The 9,611-nt window shown below is 33.5% G+C and overlaps 1 long non-coding RNA gene across 1 annotated transcript; it reads left to right on the top strand.

The window, feature by feature from the left end:
* Positions 1-583: 583 nt before the first annotated feature.
* Positions 584-2,536, top strand: LOC130050391 (uncharacterized). The gene is made up of 3 exons (XR_008798832.1): positions 584-1,033; positions 1,986-2,070; positions 2,205-2,536. It is a non-coding gene; the product is annotated as an uncharacterized LOC130050391 (long non-coding RNA).
* The last annotated feature ends 7,075 nt before the right edge of the window (positions 2,537-9,611 follow it).

Raw genomic sequence — 9,611 nt, 5'->3', positions numbered from 1 at the left:
TATAAATAACAAGATTATTGAACATTGAAACGAAATACAAGCTATAAAAGGCGGATATTTTCATGACGTATTTTTCTTGTAAGGATGTTTGTGGCCTGGGGAATGATACAGAAAATGCATTACAATCTTATTACTTCGTCTAATGATTAAAATATATAAATGTATTATGCTTATCAAATATGCGATGCCATGGAATTATTCCAGCAAAGCTTCTTTCGACATCATCAGCTTATTGACAGTGATGCTAACTCAAGCAGTGTATTAGAAGAAGAATATAATGATAGATAATACGATTTGAGTTAGCTTTACCAACTTGTGACATCAAAGGTCTTTCACAACTTCAATCTTTATTTAATTAAATTTTGTGCATGATAGAAATATATCTTTGGAGGAATTCTAGTCACTAGCCCTAGTTAAACATTCTAAACACTAGAAATGGAAAATTAAAATTGAAAACTTTCAGCTCAAATCGTGTCCATGTTCCTTTAAAGGACACATCGCATGTTTTTAAACTTTTTAATTTTTTCAGCAAAATTAATTCATTTCATGCCTAAAACTACTTTACATGTGTTTTAAGGTAGAGACCGATAGCAACCACGTGATCAGTAAAAATCGTGTATTTTCACGTGAAATTATTTTTCGGAATTCCGTACATCGCCATAGAGTAGTTGAAAAACAAAAAGGGGTTCCGAAAGTACAAGTTGTTGCTGTGACTGAATCGATGATTGAGAGGGTCGTCTCGACGAAAGATATAGAAATTTGGCCATAATTTAGATTAGGAATACGTCAATGTAATAATAGTGGACTAAATGTTTCGTCCGTGCAGAATGGCACTTTTTACCTCACGAAATTCACCACTATGCATAGCTGTGCTACGTAAACAAAGTTGTTGATGTAGCGTGATCGTGATGTCCGAGTGCTGCGAGTTTCAATACTGTTTATGTAGTCATTGAGAGTTTAAACAAAGTTTCTTCTGAGAAGAGGAATTCGATGGATGCATTCAACGTGGACAACGAAATCATAATTTCGTTTGGTAAGTGAAAAAAATGGCAAATTGAATTTGTATTTAACCCACTTTTCCTCTGCTATTTCACAACGCGATTTTATAATAACATCTATAAACGCACAATTTGGAGCTGTTTCATTTTGTGCATTTATGTATTCCATATGTGCCCAAAATATAACTCCTACATGTGCATGTAATTGTAAATGGATGTCATGTATATGCCAGATTTGAAAAAAAATAGGGCTCTCACAAGTTTGAGGGGGGGGGGGGGGGGGTTGCACTAAAATTCTATTTGGTATAAATGATAGTACTTATAGTATCTTGAAATTTCATTGACCTAAGAGATATTTCAAATCTGGGGTTTCATGTTTCATGCAAGCACATGTAGGTCTACAAAACTTTATTTAAAATATTTGTAAAATCACAAGCCCCCCTCATAGGCAAATAAATGTATTGTATGAAAATAAGATATGTATGTCCTCCTCTTGACGCACACTCTGTAAAGGAGACAGGTCTGATAAATCTAGAGTTGCCTTGTTTTGATATTATTAGAATGAACTGGCAGTTTATGAAAACATCTCTGTCATCTCATATTGTAATATGATAATTATGATGTTTATTCACCTCATTAAGGACCCGGGGTGGGAGGGTATGTACAGTTTAAATAGAAGGTAACTATAACAATATGAAATAAATAACAATCATGCAGATGTACTACTACTGCAAGAGTTCACATTGCTGCACTGCACACATTTAACATACATGTAGTGTTACATATGTAATACTGATTTCAGACAAGATTTTAAAAATTAACATAATAAAATACATGTTATGTGTGTAATTTTCAATATATCAGCATTTTAAAGTTCACTAAACATGCATTGAGACACACAATTTTAAAATTGACATTGTCTGACACAGTATAATTAATGATTAATACTGATTGTGCAAATATTAATTATGATGATTTTTTTCTAAGCATCATCCTAAGGACCAGTGCAAGTTGAAATGGGCTTCCAGCCAACAACTTCAACAGCAATTTGCCATGAAAATCAGCAAGAAAGGTACAATATTTTCTATCTTAGTAAGATAGAATTTTTCATTTTAACACCAGACATTTATAAAGACAATTCTTAGTATATTAGATATTCATCTTTTTTTCAATATTTGAATATACAGAATATATTTTTTATAACAGGTACTTCATTTACATTGATGATGTCATATCCCCTGGACCCCACAACTTTACAGGTTACAGAGAAAATTCAAGAACTTCTGCAAAATGTGGGACTTGGATAGAATCAATAATGTATTTGTGAGCCCAGAGCAATGGATATATTGTGCAACATACTAAAGTGTGAATTTAATGGAAAACAAGTACATGTACTCATGTATTATATGTCTTTTTTAAAGACAATAATATTGTATAAATATAGAGGAAGTGTCATTGTTGATTATTCTAAGTTTTTGATATATCAAAATCGGTAAACATTTCTAAATGAAAATAAAATACCAATTTTATAACTTTAATCAATGTGTTTGAATTTCTCATTTTCTAACCCCCCACCCCCCACCCCACCCCCGTTACACACACTCAGTGCATATATACTGTGAATGCAATATGCATGCATTCTAAGTTATCCAAGCGAGTTTTTGTTTCAGTGTGAGACTACAAGTAGGACTCATAAACTTATGAAGAGACATATATATTTGTGAGAGCAAGATAGCTGATATGAGCCTTGAGATCAATGGGTCGAGCCGCGGTGGTGATCTAGAGGTTAGAGCGTTCGCCCCGCATGCGGAAAGCCAGGGTTCGAATCCCGGCCGCGACAGACCTGAGTTGAAACAGGTAGTGACAGTTCCGTTGCCAAACGCTCAGCATCAGGTGTGAATGTCACTGGTCCTCGGAGATGACCTTCAAAACGGATGCCCAGTGTCACAGTAGATGTGGCACGCTAAAGAACCCTCACTGCTCAATGGCCGTAAACGCCGAGCAAAGGCCTAAATTTAAAGCCGTTCACCGGTCTTGGTAACGTCTCCATATGAGTAAAAAATTCGATTGGGTGGAAATCTTTCCATTGATATTAAATATAAAGTTGTTATTTAAACATATTTGGTGCACTATGCTGTATAATCATATCAATTTCTTATAATAGGTAATCGTGTCTGGTTATTATAAAAAAAAAATGTATGATAAATAATATTAATGCAATCATTGTGAGTGCAAAAAGGTCAATCGCAAGAGCACATACATAAATGCATTGGCGGATATAAAGGGGGGGGGGGGGGGGCAACCGGCGCGAGCCCTCCTAAAATTTTCAAGTTTAAAGTAAATTGTGGTCTCATGTTTAGAGAAATATATACGATAAAAGAAACTATAATTTCCTCCACTCTCAGAGAAATAAATGTCTGACAAAATCTTTTGATTTATTGAATTACTTTTAGTGGGAGAACTGCTACTTTTTCCAAAAAACCCTTAAAATTTGCGTTATTTTATTAATTTCACCTTATTAAAAATGACAGAAAATAATCAAAATGACTACATAGGAGACATATTTTAAGCCCTAAAAAATCTGTAAAATCCAGGAGTTTCTGGGGAATCCCCCCCCCCCTTCAAGGCGGCCCCCAGACCCCTGCCTCATACAGTTGCACCCCCCCTCCCAACTTCAATTCCTGATCCGCCCCTGAAATAGCTTATAGAAACCTTCTTATTGTCATGTTCAATTTTCAAAGAGGTAATTTGGGAATGATTAAACATTCTAAGTTATAAAAAGGTCAGTAGTTTATCTCTGCTGGCTGAATCTTTCTTCTCAATGCACCGAGTGCAATTCATGACGTTTATGTTCCTGCTCATTCTTTCTCCTCCATACCATGCAGTATATTAAAGGGGTTGGGATGTAATGGAGACATTCGTTTTAACAAATATAAATTGTATTTCAATTTTTTGTGGGGATTTTTATTTGGGAAAACTCTTGATATTAATCATCAAATATGATGACGTATGATAAATCTATATTCTGAGTGTAAGTGCACAAAAGTCAACAACGAGAACTACAACAAAATATAAGCTAAAATTTGAAATACATACTTTCTGTATTATATTTTTAATTTAAAAAAGGTATTACAAAGAATCTTCGAATTTCAGCAAGCTGTTTTTGATGGATTGTTTACAACATCTTTTAATAACCCTTTTTCTTACGAAAATGTGTACTTTGTTAAAAGGGGGTGGGGTTAGGAATTTTTTGCTAGTTCCATATTGAACCCCATTATGGTGTATAATTTTTTTCATATATTTTACTTACTAATAGACTGACCACTTAATGAAATAAAATAAGAAATTTGATGGGTAATATTTTTGCAGCTTAAGCAAAGGTATGACCCTGTGTGCAAATATTGTGCACTGTTTTAAGGTAATTGGCCAATGTAGCTCTGTTGAAGTAATGTTGTTGCATGTTAATAATGATTGCTGAACTTGAAATTGATGTGTAATATACAATTATGTGAAAGGTTGTTTGGAACCATATATGACAAGTTATGATCCTCTTTACAATAAAAATGTTATAGCTCTATTTGTATATTGCTCTCTACTTATTTTTCTTCACTTTTTACGCTTTACAAGGACTAAAGAAGGTGTTGTTAAAATCGCCCTATTTCTCAAAAACAAGGTCGATTACCTACATTGATTTTTTATTATGTTTTATATCGAAGCTTCATCATAAACATATATCAAAATAAAAAAAATTCAATGGTTAATTTTTTTAGCATCAACCTATCAATCTCTACCTTAAATGAAACAGTTTGCGTAGTTTTCGAGTTTGAAAGCGATGAAATTCAAATCTTGCGATATGCATATTTTCTTCGATATTTTACGCGCCATCATCTGTGACGTCATATGCGACCTCGAGCGAGAAGATTTGAAAACAGTTGATAGTCATTTCATAAACAGATTAGATTTAATTGACAAGCAAACAATTATCACATTAACAGCTTGTAAATAGCACTGCATTAGGGTGTTTTGTGCCGTTTAAGGGTGTACTTGCTGTCAGTAGAGAAGACTTGGACTGTGTTTTTTTCAATTTTCGAAGGAAGGTATGAGGGACAAGACATGAATATTTTTTGTCGGCACAACGACTTTGCCATAAAAACCCCCAGTAGAATTTGTCCCTGTACTTTTTTAAACAAGGACTTGAACAAATACGTAGATAAACTGCGAGAAAATGGTTTTATCGAAGCTACGCACTGTTACATATAGGCCTACGGCATATGCTTTCCGTTCTGCTCTCGAATTCAATACACACTCGCACCAACTGACCTTCACCTTGTAACAACATATAGGCAGAACTTTGCTAACAGTGTCTACCAACTGGTAGTTTTAAAAAAGAGATTTAAAGATAAAAGATAATTGAACTTTCAATTTTAAATAATAAAATATAATATTTCCCGACTTTGAATTGAATTATAATGCTTACATTTTTTTTTAAGGAACGCGTACGTGTTTACAACAACAGCACGCCGCGCTCCCACTTCTTAAGTAACAACGTGTTGATAACCAAAAAAAATGATTAGGCCTAATAAAATTGCTTTAATAAAATAATTTAAAAGTATTGTGATTTTCACAATAAGTTTGATCATTATTATTATTTTTTCTTTTTCGAAATGCACCCGTGACAGTCAGGCCTAGTTGTCATTGATACATAATCGTATCATAATTTAGGTCTATCTAACTTCTCCAAAAATAAATTTAATAATATATTGCACTGTTTATTTTAGAAAATCAACACCGCTAATTACAGTTGTTTACAGAAATGGCATTACCAAATTGTGTTTAGACAGTGATCCCATGTAAACATTATTTACTCGCAAATTTATGCAGATTTCATACTCGCTTTCCTTGCTATATTTGGGTCGCTATTTGTATGCACTGGTGGCTAAAAGATATAAGACTCGGGAAATTTGTCAACATCGAAATGAATGTTATCCATGGTAAATAAATTAGGCCCCTAAAACCCGAGTTTTTAAAAATATCTAACACTACTTTTACAACAAGTTGATCGACGAAGGTCGCATATGACGTCACTGTACCACGTGACTACCTATCTAATTAACTAGGCTTTTTGAAATTGGGGCTTAGATTTAAGTCCGTATTGTGGCTAATTATCGCATTACTTCAGCGAACGAACTATTACAATTAATTTCTATAAGCATAAGGAAGACAAAATGCATATAATTCTGTATACTTTGAAAACACGAGATGTGTCCTTTAAGACTATGATATATATATATATATATATATATATATATATATATATATATATATATATAAACAACTAGTAAACTATTTGCTACTGAAAAAGTTCATATTTTCCTTAAAAAATCACTACATATATTTATAACATAGTGTCAAGGACAACTTGTACGTAGCGGAATTAAGTAGTCATGAGAAGGCATTTCTGGTATCAACTCCCCAACCGCTTTGTAGAAAAACACCACACGCTTCTCTTCTTCCGGTCCTGATTGAGTGGTAAGTCCAGGGTATTCAGTATATGCGGTTCATCCTGGCTCTCTGGAGATGTAGTCTTTCGTAATATAGCAGACTCCACTTTCTCGACCTTTTGTATGTCTTTCTCAAATTTGGGTCCCATACAATGTATTCTAAGGTGGAGGACACGAGTGATAAGTAAACGGTCTTACGGCATGACTTTGGACAGTGTTTAAAAGGGCATGAACGCGATTTGAGCTGAAAATTTTCAAATTTTATTTCTCCATTTTTAAGGTCTAGAATGCTTAATTAAGGTATTTTTAATAGTCAAACAAACTTTGAATATCAGTTGTTGAGTTACAAGTGAGATACAGAACTCACAATTTTGTGTAAAGTAAACAAGGCTTAAATAAATACTTTATAACATCGCAATTGCATCTCAGTAGTAGCCGTTTCCCTTAGCTATCACCAGAAAACGGACTATAGATGATGAGATTTTCTCCTACGTAATGTGGCTATATAGACAGGCTCTCTCTCTCTCTCTCTCTCTCTCTCTCTCTCTCTCTCTCTCTCTCTCTCTCTATATATATATATATATATCTCCCTCTCATTTTTAAAATTTTAAAATAAAAAAAAGAAGGGGGGATGATAATAAAAGAAAAAATGTATTGACCTTGAAGACTAGTATTTTATTAATATATCATCTTAAGACCTCTAAACTATGGTAAAACATTATTCTAAATCAACATAAATTCGGATTCGCATAGCTCTTTATGTTGGGATATCAGAATTTCTAGAATGCGGCTTCAATTTGTCTGACCTTGAAAAATATATTACCTTGAAAAATAAAAATATTATTGAATCTTTTTCCTTAGACTTCTCTCCCATTCACCTATTCGATTGTTGATTTTAATGCTAGATCAGTGTCCTTTGATTGACTTTGTTTGTTGTTTAATCGTGTTCTTCTGGCAATCATTATTTTTCGCTGTTCACCATATCCGAATCATCAATGGTACGGACTACCTAATATTGTTTTGAACTTAATCACTCCATATCATTATCTTCCCACCATTTTATTCCATAATCACATTGTTTTGTAAGATTTCCCTCTAAATTTTTCTGATTTCTGTAATTTTTCAAGAATAATTTTATTTTCATCCCGACCCGACCATGGTACAAACTCTCTAAACCATAGTCAGTAAACACGCTTTACAACGTAACCACCACCATTTTTATCACTCAGTACAATAGTGTATCACTCTTCTCACCAATGTAGTTTATCGATACTTGTCGTTTTTGTGTGTTATTTGTTTATGTAATTTATGTCTCTTGATAAAGACGCGGGTTGCGTCGAAAATTTGAGTTTTAAATAACCAACAGTGTCGTGGCCTTTTCAGTGCTTTTATATATATATATATATATATATATATATATATATATATATATATATAAATTATATGGAATATTACTACATTAAAATGTAAAGTTAACGACGGAGAAGTTGAAGTCATCCCGTTTGTCGTGAAGTTGAATTGTTAGTTTATCTATGTTTAACAAAATATCTGAATACGAAGTAGATGTGGAAGACTGTTGTCTTTTATTTCGAGTTCACTACGATATATCGAATCGACATTTATTTAAAAACTTCTACGTGAGAAGAAAAAGCTCTTGCTGTGGCCTTTAATGCGACATTTAGATATATCGACGACGTTTTATCTATTAACAATAATAATAAAAAAGTCGATTCGATATATCCTTGTGAACTCGAAACAAGACACCACAGAGTCGTCCACTTCTGCTTCATACTTAAGATATTTTATTGAAAATAGACATTTACGACAAACTAACAACTCACTTTTATGATAAACGGGATGGTTTCAGCTTCCCCATCATCAATTCCCATATTTAAGTTGCAATATTCTGTTTATAACCTGCATATGGTGTTTATGTATCTCTCAATTGATTCGATACGCAAGAGTTTGCTCTACAAATGATCAATTTTTAAATCGAGGTGGGTTACACTGAGTTAAGAGATTGATCACTGTTCGTTATTTTCACTTTTCATCAATGAAAACGATTACTTTCTTCTCATGTAAAGGCTTTTGAATAAATTCTGCCTCATAAGAATATACAAAAAGGTCTGCTAATAAAGAAGCACAGTTCGTGACCATGAGAATTCCAACAAAATGTTGGAAGCCCTTATCACCAAAGACTTCAAAGATATTGTCAATGAGGAGCTCCAGCACCTTTATGAAATCAATTTCAGAGTATCTGTGCGTAGAATCATAGTGGTGTTTAGTAAAAAAAAAAAAAAAAAAAAAAAAAGGTGAAGATAACGAACAGTGATCAATCTCATAACTCCTATAAGCAATACAGTAACTCATATTCATTCGTCTCATTGACTGGGATATTAAATATGTTTAGAACTGAAACATGCCCTTTGAAGAATGCCATCGTTTGATAGGGAAGTTGGAGTATACATGTATATGAGAAGGATTACCACATATGGAATCAATGCCGTTCGTTTAAAATACACGTACAATTGTAATAATGATCCTTACAAACAAAGACAATGTTGTTACACGCTTTGTCTTTTGAAACCAAACATATTCATCATGTAACCTATCTAATTATTTTATCACTTCTAGTTTACTAACACAGAAGGATAGATTAGATTTTATTATTCCTCGTATACTTTTTATCCATGCTGACAAGATATCACATACATTGCATTATTTGAATACAGAACAAAGATCTTACTTTTAGATTTTAAAGCAACTTGTTTCAAAATCCCGTGCAAGTCCTCGGTTCCATTGAAAGTTTTAGAAATGGCTATATGCATGCCTCTAGTGGACGCCGTGGTTACTACCGCGTCTCTCGTGTACATCCAGATTTTATCGGTGTGCTTTTGGGCGATGATTCCGATGCGATTCCAAGAAAAGGATTTCATTATACCACTAACTGCTAGACCAACTTTGTCAAACGTCCCTAAAAATCTTGTCAATGTCTGAAATGAAATAAAATTAATCTTCAATTTCCCATGTTGTGAAACATCATGCAAACTGTCGAAGGTAAAGGATTTTCTTATGGTCATTCTAATAAAATCCACCCTGTTGGTAGAGCAGA

This window comes from Ostrea edulis, chromosome 1, assembly GCF_947568905.1.
Source record: "Ostrea edulis chromosome 1, xbOstEdul1.1, whole genome shotgun sequence".
NCBI classification, from domain to species: domain Eukaryota; kingdom Metazoa; phylum Mollusca; class Bivalvia; order Ostreida; family Ostreidae; genus Ostrea; species Ostrea edulis.
This window is presented reverse-complemented; position numbering and strand designations above follow the sequence as displayed.